At 36.7% G+C, this 14,845-nt stretch overlaps 1 long non-coding RNA gene across 1 annotated transcript in view; it reads left to right on the top strand.

Annotated features, from left to right (window-relative positions):
* The first annotated feature begins 1,589 nt into the window (after positions 1 to 1,589).
* The window catches only part of LOC107974828 (uncharacterized), a 182,032-nt gene continuing 168,776 nt past the window's right edge, over positions 1,590 to 14,845 (top strand). The window contains exon 1 of the long non-coding RNA XR_010156990.1: positions 1,590 to 1,663. This is a non-coding gene — a long non-coding RNA (uncharacterized LOC107974828). The remainder of the gene's footprint in view (positions 1,664 to 14,845) is intronic.

Consider the following 14,845-nt stretch of genomic DNA (forward strand, 5'->3'; position numbering starts at 1 on the left):
AATATTTCCTTCAGTTTGGAGCTGTTTACATCTTTCATTTTTTTCATTGATAGGATCTCTTCTGATAAACCACTAAGACTTTGTAACTTTTAATCTTATTTTAAAAAATCATAGTTGTTCTGTGTTATAATTGTATATTCTATTTTTCATTAGGCTATGAAGGCCTAGAGAGACCCTTGCAACACTTCATACAGGACTTTCTTATACTAGGTGCTCAAGAAATTTACTTCATTTGTGCTAATTCACTTTCCCTAAGAATTCGGAGAAAAGGTATTTGTAGATCAGTGATTTAACTAAGGGTGGAGCCTTCATCAAGTTGGTCCCCTTTGCCAACCCATGTGGGATATGTGGTATGAACAAGAAATGGACTTTGTTAAGCATTATTTCAGGTCTGTTACTACAACATAAGCTAGTCTATTCTGACTAGTAGACTGAAGTAGAAAGGTTAACAGACACTGGCCAGGCAGCTAGCTGGATCTGCCACATTCTTCCACAGAGCCTGTTTCCACTGAATCCTGCAAAACAGTGGTGGTCTTCACTTCCCTTCTAACTTAATTTTATTGTGGGCAAATTTTAAATAGATACAAAACCAGAGAAAGTGATATAATAACCCAGTATACCCATCAACATATGACCAATCTTGTCCATTTGTACTCCTCCCCTCTTCTCTCCACTCTGATTATATCAATCAAATCCTAGGCATCACATAATTTTACGTGTAAATATTTATGTATATGTCTCTAAAATAAAGAACATTTATAATTTAATCATAATATTATTTTCACAGCTAAAAATTAACAATGTCCATAATATCATCAAATAGTGTTCACATTTCACCAATTGTCTTATAGAGGATTTTTTTTACAGTTTATTTGTTCCAATTGAGATCCAAATAAAGTTTGTAATTGTGATTGTCTAACACATCTTTGAATTCTCTGTTAGTCTAAAGATTAGTCTAGTTATTTCCCTAGTTCTAAAAATCCTGTCATTTTTTCCTGCAGAGTTTTCTGCAGTCTAGATGTTGCTGTGTGTTCCCATGGCATCTGTTAAACAGATTCCTCCATTTGTTTTATTTTCTGATTGGATCTAGATCCAACTGGTCTTTAGATCTAGACAATTGATCAGATTGCATTTTTTTCATAGAGTGGTATCATGTCCTTTCATCAGGAGACACATGCCTGCTTGTCTCTACCACTCTTCCTCTTGTCCTCTTTTTTAGTGCCTTGAACACCTTAGAGATAGCTTCTGTTTCTGTTAATGGTGATGCATGAAGCTTTCAATAGGACCCTTATTGTATTGGCAGGGCCATCTTCTCATTTTCAGCAAAATTGAGTGTTCTCTCACTTTTTGTTTAAAATCAACTTTCTTGGGGTATAGTTTAAATAAATAAAAAACATCCATTTTAATTAAATAGTTTCATAAGTTTTGACAAATGTATATATTAATGTACCTCCCACCCCCCCATTAAGGTATAGGACAATTCTGTTATCCCCAAATCCTTTGTCTCCTTCCTGAACAATTCCCTCTCCCTGTCTCCAAGCAACCAGTGATAAACTTTTTATCACAATAGATTAGAATTTCATATAGACAATCCAAAGTTTCATGAAAATGAAATTGTACAGCATGTACTCTGGTGACTGACGTTTTGCTCAGAAAAATATATGTAAGTTTCATCCATATTGTGTGTATAAGCAACTTGTTCCTTTTTATATCTGAATACAACTCTATTGTATGGATATGCCAATATTTGTGTATTCATTCACAAGTCAATTGACATTTAGATTGTTTTTGGGTTTTGGCTAAGATAAAGTTGCTATGAAAATTTCTGTAAAAGTCTTTGAATATTTGTATGTTTTCATCCTCTAGGGTAAAACCTAGAAGTGAAATGACTGGGTTACAGGATAGGCATATATATAGGTTTGTAAGAAAATGCCAATTTTCCAAAGTTACAATTGGAAATGTTATATATTCATCAGAATGTATGATAGTTTTATTACTTTACACTCTTGTCAACATTTGGTATTGTCAGCCTTTTTAATTTAGCCAATCAAATGGGTGTGTAGTGGTATCTTTTTTTTAATATTTATTTTTCTGATTACTAATGATATTGATCATTTTTTCGAGGGTGTATCTGTCAACTTTTTATTTTCTCTCTTATCTATCTATCTATCTATCTATCTATCTATCTATGTATCTATCATCTGTCTCTATCATGTGTCTATCTATCTATCATCTATCCTATTTATCTATCTATCATCTATCTATCATCATCATCTATTTATTTGTATTGAGAAATAGAGACAGTCTGACCCATTTGTGTTTTTCCTTGATGTCCCAGATGATTCCCAAATGCTCTGCCCTCTGGAGGATTGGAATTTGAGTGTTTCTCTTTTGTTTGAGCTCTGGGAATTGTTCATCTTAAGACTCCTTGATTATTATTTTCCCTGCCTCTTTTACATGCACAGATTAGCACTCAGTTCATTTTTAAAGGAACTTGTGCAGTTTTTTTGATAACTTCCTCTTCCTCCTCCTTTTTCTTTTGTAGCTTCCTTCTCTGTTTCATAACTTCTAGCCACCTGATTGTTCTGAAGCCCTAATCTCTGTCTTCTCACATTCTATAATTTTTTGTGCTCTGCGTGGAGTTCTCTACCCCAGCTTCATGATCCAGAATATTGGATGACATAGAAGCCAAAATGATTGTGAGGCTCACTCATTTGTTTTTTTTTTATTCTCAGGATCATATGTTTGCACTATTTGTTGTGCAATGTCTGAAAACAATTGTCTGATATATTTTTTTCAATTTCTTATTTTGGTATGAGGCTAAATACGTTTGCTGTTACTCCAAATGGTCAATGGCAAAAATCCTATGACTTCTTTTTGATGTATTCTCGAACCCCTTACACTCAGCTGAACCCTCAAAGGTTGGCTTATCAAAATTTACTGACTTTAAATTTGTTGAATCCTTTAAATTTGTTCAATTTCCCTCTGCCTACAGTGGGTGTTCCTAATCTTTACTGTTCTCCCTATGCTCCATCTAATCTTTTCTAGATTTGTTTTTGCAGATTTCTAGAGTTTTTCTTCTCTGTGGAAATAGAAAGGATCAATCATAACCTCCCTCAATTTCACTCCAGCATCCCTCCAATGTCTGGTGAGGTATCCTGCTCCTTGCTTTAAAGTGCAGTGCCCAATCAATATTAATAAATTTCACTTTCATATAATTATATTTTCTTTACTCTTTCATTCTCCAAATTGACCTGTACATCAACATTTCTCTCCATCTATTGTTTTATCTTTATCTTGCCGCTTAAAATTAATGCATGATCTTCATTCTTAGATTTCTCTCTTGCTATGGGTTGTCAGTTTTCTTCTTTGAGTTAGCACATTTATGAAAAACCCTCAGTGTAACAGTTATTAAGGCTTGATCCAGTTGCCAAGTCTCTTTTCTTATACATTTTTATCACTTAATTTCTTTGAGTACTCCTACAAAAGGGGCTTCTCAGCCTCAGCCTTACTGTCATTTTGATCTAGCTTAGTTGAGGGGGAAGTTTTTCTGTGCATGGCAGGATGTTTAGCAGCATCTGTGACCTCCACCAAGATGCCAATAATATCCATCCCTCCACCCAAGTTGTGACAAAATGTCTCCAGACATTGCCTGGGCAAAATCATCCCCAGTTAAGAACTCCTGACTTAGAACAATTTTCTCTGACCTAGAGATTTCCCTCAACTGTAAAATGAAGATAATGAAACCTATTTGCCAGGGCTATTTTGGGGACTCAACGATGATGTTCAGGAATTTTTAGCATAGCGCCTGTTCAAAAATTGTTTGCTATTATTACAATTATTATTAACTTTTCTGTGAATATACTGACTCCCCACTCGCCTTACTTCCTAAATCTAATGTATTATGTGTACGTCTATAGTGTGTCTTATTTATTTATTTATTTTTCCAAGATGGAGTCTTGCTCTGTTGCCCCGGCTAGAGTGCAGTGGTGTGATCTTGCCTCACTGCAACCTCTGCCTCCTGGGTTCAAGCAATTATCCTGCCTCAGCTTCCTGAGTAGTTGGGATTACAGGTGCCCACCACCATGCCTGGCGAATTTTTGTATTTTTAGTACAGATGGAGTTTCACCATATTGGCCAGACTAGTCTTGAACTCCTGACCTTGTGATCTGCCCACCTTGGCTTCCCAAAGTGCTGGGATTACAGGCGTGAGCCACTGTGCCTGGTCTCTCTTATTTATTATAATATTAATTATCATTTTTTCTGTTTCCTTTTTTTAATTTTATGTTATTAGAAATTTTTATTTTTAATTTTTGTGGGTACATATTGGTGTATATATTTATGGGGTACATGAGATATTTTGATACAGGCATACAAAGCATAATAATCACATCAGTGTAAATGGGATGTTCATCATTTCAAGCATTTATTCTTTCTTTGTGTTACAAACAGTCCAATTTTCCTCTTTTAGTTATTTTAAAATGTACAATAATTATTATTGACTGTAGTCACTCTGTTGTGCTATCACATACTAGATTATATTCATTCTAACTATATTTTTAATCCCATTAACCATCCTTACTCCCCCCCGATCGCCACTATCCTTCCCAGCTTCTGCTAACCATCGTTCTACTCTATCTCCATAAGTTCAATTGTTTTAGTTTTTAGCTTCCATAAATAAGTAAGAACATGTAAAGTTTGTCTTTCTGTGCCTGGCTTATTTCACTTAAAATAGTAACCTGGGTTCCATCGATGTTGTTGGAAAAATGAAAGGATCTTATTCTTTTTTATGGCTGAAGAGTACTCCATTGTTTATATGTACCACATTTTCTTCATCTATTCATCTGTTGATGGACAATTAGGTTACATCCAAATATTGGCTACTGTGAATGGTGCTGCAATGATCCTGGGAGTGCAGCTATCTCTTTGATATACTGATTTCCTTTCTTTTGGGTATACACCTAGCAGTGGGACTGCTAGATCATATAGTAGTCTATTTTTACTTTTTTACTATTCAGCCATAAAAAAGAATAAGATAAAATACAAAACATAAAACATTTTGAGAAACCTCCAAATTTTTCTCCATGGTGGTTGTACTAATTTACATTCCCACAAACAGCATACAAGGGTTTCCTTTTCTCCACATCCTCTCCAGCATTTGTTATTGCCTGTCTTTTAGATAAAAGCCATTTTTATTGGGGTGCAATGATTTCTCATTGTAGTTTTGATTTGCATTTCTCTGATGATCAGTGATGCTGAGCATCTTTTGACATGCCTCTTTGTCATTTGTATGTCTTCTTTCGAGTATTCTTTATTCAGCTCTTTTGCCCATTTTAAAAATTGGATTAATTTTTTTCCTATATTGTTGTTCATTATTTCTTTTTTATTCTCATTTATTATGGCATATGCATCAAATTTTGCATTTCTTACACTGATAACTTCTCTTTTCCTAAAAAGGTATGGAAGGTATGATTTCATACCTTCCTTGGACAGTTGTCTTTTCCTCTTTTTAGATTAACTTTTAAAACAGTGAACCTGCATTCATTGTTATAAATTCTATTTATATCCTAGTATCTGGCCTCTATCCCAGTCACCTTACTGAAATTGCTCACACAAAGATCAACCATATCTTTTTGATTAACATTTTGTAAATAGAAATTAAGTACGCAGATAGTTTAGGCAGTTTTCTCAAGGCTTGTAAAGAAACAAAAAACGAAAACAAAAGTTGCCTTCCCTTCACCCTTCATCTGGCTCCACCTATCTTCGCTGCCCAGAAATCAAGCGTTCTGTATTCATTTAGATGATTATTCAAGTATTTTTCTTCATATTTTTCAATAACAGGCTGTGATGGCTAATTTTATGTGTCACATCAACTAGGTCATGGGGTGCCTGAATATTTGGTTAAACATTAATTCTGGGTGGGCTTGTGAAAGTGTTTTGGGAAGAGATTAGCATTTCAGCCCATAGATATAAAGCAGATTGCCCTCCCCAATGTGGGTGAGCATCATCCAATGCATTGAGGGTTTAAATAGACCAAAAAGGTGAAAGAAGGGGGAATTATCTCTCTCTCTCTGCCTAATGCTTGAGCTGGCACATTAGGCTTCTTCTGCCCTCAGACTGAGACTTAGAAGACCAGCTGTCTTGGGTCTCCAGCTCACAGACAGCAGGTTGTGGATCTTTTCAGCTTCCATAATCATGAGAGCCAATGCCTTATAAGAAATCTCTGTCTCTATAAAATATTAAAACATAGATAAACATACACATAATTATAAACATATATATATATATATATATATATATGTCTTATTGCTTCTGTTTCTGTGGAGAATCCTGACTACTACACATGCTTATACTGTACTGACAAAATTTCTTTTTTTTGGATTTAGATATTATCTATTGACTTCTTACCCTGGAAAATTGATGTTTACTTTTCTTATTCCCCCATGTGCTGGCATGTGAACACACTCCTTCTTTCTATCCATTCTTGTTACTTACATTATTATTTTTAATGTTTGCATTATGACCACCTAAGCTGAACTGACTAGGGTCTTTTATTGGAAGATTCTGAATTATCAATATTTCAATATTTTTACTTTTATTTTGGTCTATTTCTTCCTGGGGGAACCCTCTAATTTCCTGGGAAGATATACACTTTGCTGTATTTCCTTTTTTTTTTGGCTGTATTTCCTCTTGGGGCTAAGTGAAGAGAAAAAGAACAATTGTTTCATCATTCATTGCACAAGAGTTTCACCTTATCCTCTTATTTTCAGTATGATGCACTCATCATCAGCTGGGCCTGTTGTTCTTGAGTCTACATCCCCTCTGTTTCACTTCTCCAAAGGAATAAACCATTCGGCTTCTAATGTATGGAGCAGGAGCAGTTGCCTTTCAGTGTGGAATAAGGGGTAGGAATCTGAGAATTGAAGTGATTCTTGTAATCTCCAGCACAAACTACACCACCAGTTTTTAGGAATAGTAGTTCTTTTGATTCCTGAGGTGTTCTGAGATTCTGTGTCATGAATACATTTGCTTCTTGGCTTTTCCTACTTCTAGCTTAGGCTTTGGCTTTACTTGTTTTGCTGATAGTTACTAATCAACTGTCTGCTTTCTAGGTAGCTTCTTAATTTTGTTGCTGTCACTTCCTTTCATGTTACCTTAATCCTAGTATATTTATCCATTTTATCTATCTATTTCTTTCTTTTTCTTTCTTTTTTTTTTTTTTTTGAGATGGAGTCTTACTCTGTCACCTAGGCTGGAGTGCAGCGGCATGATCTTGGCTCACTGCAACCTCTGCTGCCTGGGTTCAAGCGATTCTCCTGCCTCAGCCTCCTGAGTAGCTGGGATTACAGGTGGCTGCCACTGCGCCTGGCTAATTTTTGTATTTTTAGTAGAGACAGGGTTTCACCATCTTGGTCAGGCTGGTCTTGAACTCCTGACCTCGTGATCCACGCACCTTGGCCTCCCAAAGTGCTGGGATTACAGGTGTGAGCCACTGCACCCTGCCTTATCTATCTATTTCTTAGTTTTCCCCTTAATCTTATTTTAGTGAAGGTTTGAAGAAGAGCAGTTGCAAACCAAAATGTTCAATCCACCACATTTAACCTGAAGTCCACAGTGATGGCCCCTTTTAATCTTCATTCCTCTTGACGTATTTATAGAATTGATTAGTATTAGCCCTTTTTTGGTAAACTTTCTATTCTCCTGGCTTCTTTGATATTACTTTTATGCAGCAACAAATATTTCTTAGAAAACTACTATGTGCTAGGCATTCTATTATATGATGGGACGCAAAGATGAATAAAACATAGCCTTTGCAATGTGTGTGACTGATGTGAAAAGAAGTGTTATGGTGTTCAAAGTGTTATAACAGGGTGAAAGTGATTTAATCAAGTTTGAGGAGTTGGAGATAAGTACAAATTCATCAGTTGAAATTATTGAGGAAAATAATCAATAATAACACAAATAACAATGGTTACAAGTATTTAAACTTATCATATGCCAGGAATTGGAGGGATCCAAAGCCTGGGTTTTAAACGACTGAACTATCCTGCCCTGTGTAGAGGGATAGTTTATTTAAAACAGTGACTCATGAAGGTGGTTGGCTGTCAGGACGGTGGTGAGCAGACAGTGGAGCCTCCATATTCATTGTTTCATTATCTATTGAGAACGTAGTGTGTGTTAGGCATTGTTCTAGGTGCTAGGAAAACAACACTTTAATTTCACAGTCACTGGCCTCAAGTAGTTTAATCTGGGAAGGAGTATTGTAAGATTACCTGAAGAAGAAAGTGCTGCAGATGATGTGGACATGAACTAGAGCAGGTAAGGACTAGTGATAGAGGGATCAGGTAGGAGGGTCAATATAAATTTCTGTGGGAGATGCTGAAGGGTTAAATTGAGGCAATAAAAATGAATATGAAGAGAAGACATTAGATTCCAGAGACTCTTCTGAGATGTAAGTACAATAATTGATGGGGAATAAAATAAGTCAAGAAAAACTGAAATTTCCAGTGGGAGAATAGATTGATAGTGATACCATTTACAGCGGCAGAGAGGCAATTTCTGAGCAGCTATTAGAGAATATGTTATGTCTGGAATGCTCATGGATAACAAGGTATACTTGGGAACAGAAATCTGTAGCTCGAGAGGAGACCATCCAGAGAGAAGAAAAAGATCTGGGACTAAGCAGATAAGATGCAGAATTACTTAGAGACTGATGTAGGATTAGTCTAGCATGACAAATGAAAAGAAGACTTAGAATAAAGGAGTAGAGAATTAGGAGAATTAGGAATGTGAGGTACCCAGTGAGCTAAGAGAGAAAGGAATTTAGATAGAGTGGTTACTTTGTCACTTGGTTGAGGGCTGAAGATAACATTTTGATTTTTTTTTTTTTTTTTTTTTTGGAGACGGAGTCTCGCTGTGTCACCCAGGCTGGAGTGCAGTGGCGCTATCTCAGCTCACTGCCAGCTCCACCTCCTGAGTTCACGCCATTCTCCTGCCTCAGCCTCCCGAGTAGCTGGGACTATAGGCATCCGCCACCATGCCCGGCTAATTTTTTGTATTTTTTATTAGAGACGGGGTTTCACCGTGTTAGCCAGGATGGTGTCGATCTCCTGACCTCGTGATCCGCCTGCCTCGGCCTCCCAAAGTGCTGGGACTACAGGTGTGAGCTACCACACCCAGCCAACATTTTGATTTTTTGGTTAGGAGTCTTTGATGGTCTCAGCAACAGTAGTTTTAGAAATGGGTTTTGCCAGTGTTCAATCTGTAATATTAATTGTATATTCCACTAGTCTTCAAATGTTCTCTAAAACAATTATATGACAATATCTTCACATTCTTGCAACATCTTGGCAGTGTAATTGATCTGTGTTAGGGACTTGAACTATATACTCTTTTAATGAAGACAACAAGAGATCATGTTTGTACACAGTTTTCAATTTCACAGCACTGAGTTTCTGGAAGATATAAGTTATGTATATCATGTAGTCACAATGAACTGGGTAAATAAACAAGGCAAAGTGGTAACAATGCAAGCTCTTTATGATACCTTCCAGAAAAGCAAGCACTGACAGTAGGACAGCAAGGTATTTAGACTGGAAAGGTTATTTGCATTAGGTGTGAGCTCTAAAGGAATGGTGGGCAGGTACCATGCCCAAGAAGAACTCAAGCTCAAAGCAATTTACTTTGATCAATAACTCATATCTTCATTTATCTGATCTCAGATCTCAGTCATCCTCTGCACAAACCACTCCCCGTTCATCCCTCCTTCTTGTAGTGATAAGAATGTCAGCACTATATAGTTTTCTTATTATCAGGACTTAGTCTTCAATTATGATTGAGGCATTTTTGTTGATTAATTTATGCTATTCTTATTTGTTTTTATTTTTGTTAGCATAACACACCATATATTTCCAAATATATATTCAAAGTCCCTTTTCCAATGAAAGACATATCCTTCTGAGTTGGTCTAATAACCTCTTCTACTAAATTTAATAGATCTTCTTTTGGTCATTAATGATTCATACTCAACACTTCATGCATTCACATACTGAATCGCACATCCTGGCCTTTGAGCTTCAATTACTTCAGTGTCTTGTTTGTTCTTCCATTTGCAGTTTTGAAGATTGATTCTTTGATAGAGAGGACAAAAGAAAAATAGGACTTGAGAAGTTCTGTGCTTTTTATTGCCATCTGTTAACATTATACCATCTGCTTTAAATACTGATTTAACCCTCTTTTTCTGTGCTTTTAAAATGAATCTGTTTCTTTTCCTCCCTTGTGTTGTTTGTGATTGTGTTGTCAGAATCTCCTTCCTGCCAGCCTCCCTCCCTCCCTCTCTTCCTCTCTCTTTCTTTTTCTCCTTCCCTCACTCCTTTCCTCCTTTTATTCCTTCCTCCTTCCCTTCCTGAGAAGCTCATTTTCTTGGACTACTGTCTAGTATCTTAGACCAAGTGATTATACCTATTTTTCATATAAAATGCTTGAAGGTATTTATTTAAAATCTAGGATACCTGATTGTTATGCTCAGGTTCTTTTCCTAAACTCCATGTATGCATGCATATGTGTGTGCTTGCTGGTATGGTGAGGTGGGACGGAGAAGGCTGGGCTGGCAGGAAGGCAGAAACCTGATCATCTCTGATTTGTGTTCTAAGTTACATAGCCTTGACTCATGACACCACCATCAGCCTAATGTCTCCAAACAAGAAATTCTCATGCCATCCTAGGCTCTTCCTATTTCTTATTTCTTGCATTCAATTAGTTCCATGTGCCTATTGATTCTACCCAGGGATAGCGTTTCAGATAGACTGCTACCTTTTACTTCACTGCCACCTCACTCCCTTAGTTTAGGCTCTTCTAACCTGATCAGTTTCACAGCTTCAGGCTGTACGGTCCCCATTTCTCCATCTTCCTTCTCATGCTCTCTAGTCACCTGCCTCATCCCATATTCTCATTAACCTCATGATGACTCGTCATCACTGCTGGAAACTTCGACATCCACCTAGAGGATCTAGCCAGCACAAGGTCTCTCATTTCGTTAAACTCCTAAATTTAAATTTTTGTTTTCTGCATCTTCTTAAACCAACCACTGCCATAATAATCACCAATAACTATCCTGCCTCTATATTTTTGATTTCAAACATTTCATTCTCTTATTATCCCTTCTTAGCCTTTCAGCTTTCTTGGTCTAATATTCTCATTTGAATAATTCCCCAAACTTTATGAAGACTTCCATCTATTGACCTTACCTTTTCTTCACTAGACTTAATTTTTCAACTTTTATTTTTATTTCTGTATTATTATGTTCAGAGATAATTTTTCTAGTTTTATAATTGGAGACAGTAGACAATTTATTTCTTTAGAGTGTGTCTTTACCTACAATCTCAGACTCCCAGATTGCAAAGTTTGGGCAAGTTTTAATATTGCTGTTCCTTTTTGTGAGTCCTGGTGGAGCTGAAAAAAAAATGATTTTAAGTCAAGAAAAGAATCTAAATATTACAATTCACTACACCAGCAGGCAAGACTTGGGCCATACTGACTGAAAGAGGCTGAATGGTTATTCTAAAAACGTTTAGGAAGCAGGTGCAATAACAGCAACATGGACCAAGTGTATATGTTTTAGTCTTAAGCTAGATGGTCATTCATACAGACCTCCCTTTCATGAGGTCAGCTGATTTCTGTCTCTTCCTGTTTCAGACAAGTAAGGGTTGTGACTCCCTTGGCAAAATTAATCCACCAAACCTTTTTCAGATATAGTTAAATTTCAGTTATATGCTTAAACTTCAAATGTATTAGTGGCTTCTAACTTCAAACAACTTTAGTACTATAGATGTTTATCTGCTAGCTTTATTAACCAAAGTCTACAAGCTTTAACTACATTAATAGATAATCTGGTGATCAAAGAAAGTTTCCCTGCATTATAGTATTTGCTTGAGGGGCCACTTACCAAGATGGGTCATCATCTTACTTGACTTGCAAGCATCATTTGACAGAAGTGACCCCTCTCTCCTTCTCAGAACACTTGCTTTTTTGTGCTTCTGTAATATCACTGCATTCCTTGATACCTCACCAGTCACTTCTTTTAGTCATATTTTCTAACTTACCCTTCTCCACCATATACTGAAGCACCCCTTGACTGTCTTTGTCTTTTTTTCTGCTACCTAATGGGTTCACTAAATGATAACTTCCATAGCCATGACTTTAAATATTATCTATAGGTTGAGGTTCATCCAATTTATGTGGTCAATCTTTACCTCTCCCCTGAATCCTAGACTTTTACATCTACTGCCTTATTGGCATCTCTGTTTCAATTTCTGATAGACAATTCAAACCCAGCATGGCCAACTTAGAATGTAGATCTACCTCCCACCCTATTTTTTCCCTTCAAATTTTCCTCATCTCAGAATAGCAGTACTGTTCACCCAATAGTCTAGGCCAAAATTTTAGGAAACATCCTTGATTTATCTTCTTTCCTCATATCCCCAAACTCGTTCATAAATAAGTCTTGTTGGTTTGAATTATGGAAAACAGCATGGAGATTCCTTAAAGAATGAAAAGTAGAACTACTATTTGATCCAGCAATCTCACTACTGGGTATCTATCCAGAGGAAAAGAAGTCATTATATGAAAATGATGCTTGCACACACGTTTATAGCAGCACAGTTTTTGCAAAATCATGGAACCAACCCAAATGCCCATCAATCAACGAGTGGATAAAGATACTGTGATATATATATATAATCTCCACACACAATGGAATACCACTCAGCCATAAAAAGGAATAAATTTATGGCATTCAAAGCAACCTGGATGGGATTGGAGACTATTATTCTAAGTGAAGTAACTCAGGAATGGAAAACCAAACATCATATGTTCTCACTCATAAGTGGGAGCTAAGCTATGAGGATGCAAAGGCAGAAGAATAATACAATAGACTTTGGGGCCTGTCGGGGGAAAGGGTGGGAAGGGGGTGAGAGAAGGCTACAAATTTGGTTTAGTGTATACTGCTTGGGTGATAGGCGCACCAAACTCTCACAAATCACTGCTAAAGAACTTACTCATGTAACCAAATGCCACCTGTTCCCCAAAACCTATGGAAATAAAATAAATATTATCTTGAAACTGAATACTTCTTATTACTTTCACCCAAAATATCCTAATCGTAAACCTCTATCATTTCTCAGCTATAATATTTTAATACCCATCTAATTAATCTCTTTGCTTTACTTTTGCCTCTCCAAAAATATCATAAGACATATCATGGCACAAATATTCTTTCCATGTATAAGTTGGATTATGGCATTCTTTCTGTTTGAAAATCCTCCAGTGGCTTCCATTGCAACCTGAATAAAATCCAAATAAACTTCTTACCGTGATCTGTATTTTCTGGCCTTCTGACTACCTTTATGACTTAATTAATCTGCATTCTTCTTATTCAGTACACTCTGGCCACAATGCCTAGAAAAGTGCCAAGTTTATCTTTTTTTTTCTTTTTCTTTTTTAACCCTAACCCTAACAAGTATTTTCTTGGCTTGGAAATAGTTTATTTTTTTTTCTTGAGTGTCTCTATTTCACAACTTAGATATTATTTCACAGATCATGTCCTCCAAGAGAACATCCCTGACTACTCTAATTATAGCAGGCCTCATCATTTTCTTATGGTTATAGGACTGAGGTTTCCATTTTCCTACTAGCTGTTGGCTAGGAACTGCATTCAACTCCTAGCTGTTGACACATCTCCTATAGTTTACAATATGGATGTTTGCTTTCTTCCAGACTAGTCATATTGTGCCTGCCTCTATGCCTTTCTCTTCTGTGACAAGCTGAAGAAAACTTTTTTTTTATTTTACGTTAAGTTTTAGGGTACATATGCACAACGTGCAGGTTAGTTACATATGTATACATGTGCCATGTTGGTGTGCTGCACCCAGTAACTCGTCATTTAACATTAGGTATATCTCCAAATGCTATCCCTCTCCCCTCCCCTCACCCCACAACAGGCCCTGGTGTGTGATGTTCCCCTTCCTGTGTCCATGTGTTCTCATTGTTCAATTCCCACCTATGAGTGAGAACATGCAGTGTTTGGTTTTTTGTCCTTGAGATAGTTTGCTGAGAATGATGGTTTCCAGCTTCATCCATGTCTCTACAAAGGACATGAACTCATCATTTTTTATGGCTGCATAGTATTCCATGGTGTATATGTGCCACATTTTCTTAATCCAGTCTATCATTGTTGGACATTTGGCTTGGTTCCAAGTCTTTGCTATTGTGAATAGTGCCGCAATAAACATACATGTGCATGTGTCTTTATAGCAGCATGATTTATAATCCTTTGGGTATATACCCAGTAATGGGATGGCTGGGTCAAATGGTATTTCTAGTTCTAGATCCTTGAGGAATCGCCACACTGTCTTCCACAATGGTTGAACTAGTTTACAGCCCCACCAACAGTGTAAAAGTGTTCCTATTTCTCCACATCCTCTCCAGCACCTGTTGTTTCCTGACATTTTAATGATTGCCATTCTAACTGGTGTGAGATGGCATCTCATTGTGGTTTTGATTTGCATTTCTCTGATGGCCAGTGATGATGAGTATTGAAAACTTTGGTTTTAAATAACTTACCAAATTACTTTTGGTCCATTCAGGATAAACACCATTTTGTCATATCATGTGATATAATCACATGAATGATATTTCATCATATGCACAGGTTCAACTCACACTCAGGGCATTATATACAGCATTTACACCAGGGAAAGAAATTTTGGAGATCATATTAGGATTTTGTCTGCCATAGTTCTATATTAAAGGAAATGAATTCAGTGTTAATAAACTTCCAACAACGAAA

Source organism: Pan troglodytes, chromosome 4, assembly GCF_028858775.2.
Source record: "Pan troglodytes isolate AG18354 chromosome 4, NHGRI_mPanTro3-v2.0_pri, whole genome shotgun sequence".
NCBI lineage: Eukaryota > Metazoa > Chordata > Mammalia > Primates > Hominidae > Pan > Pan troglodytes.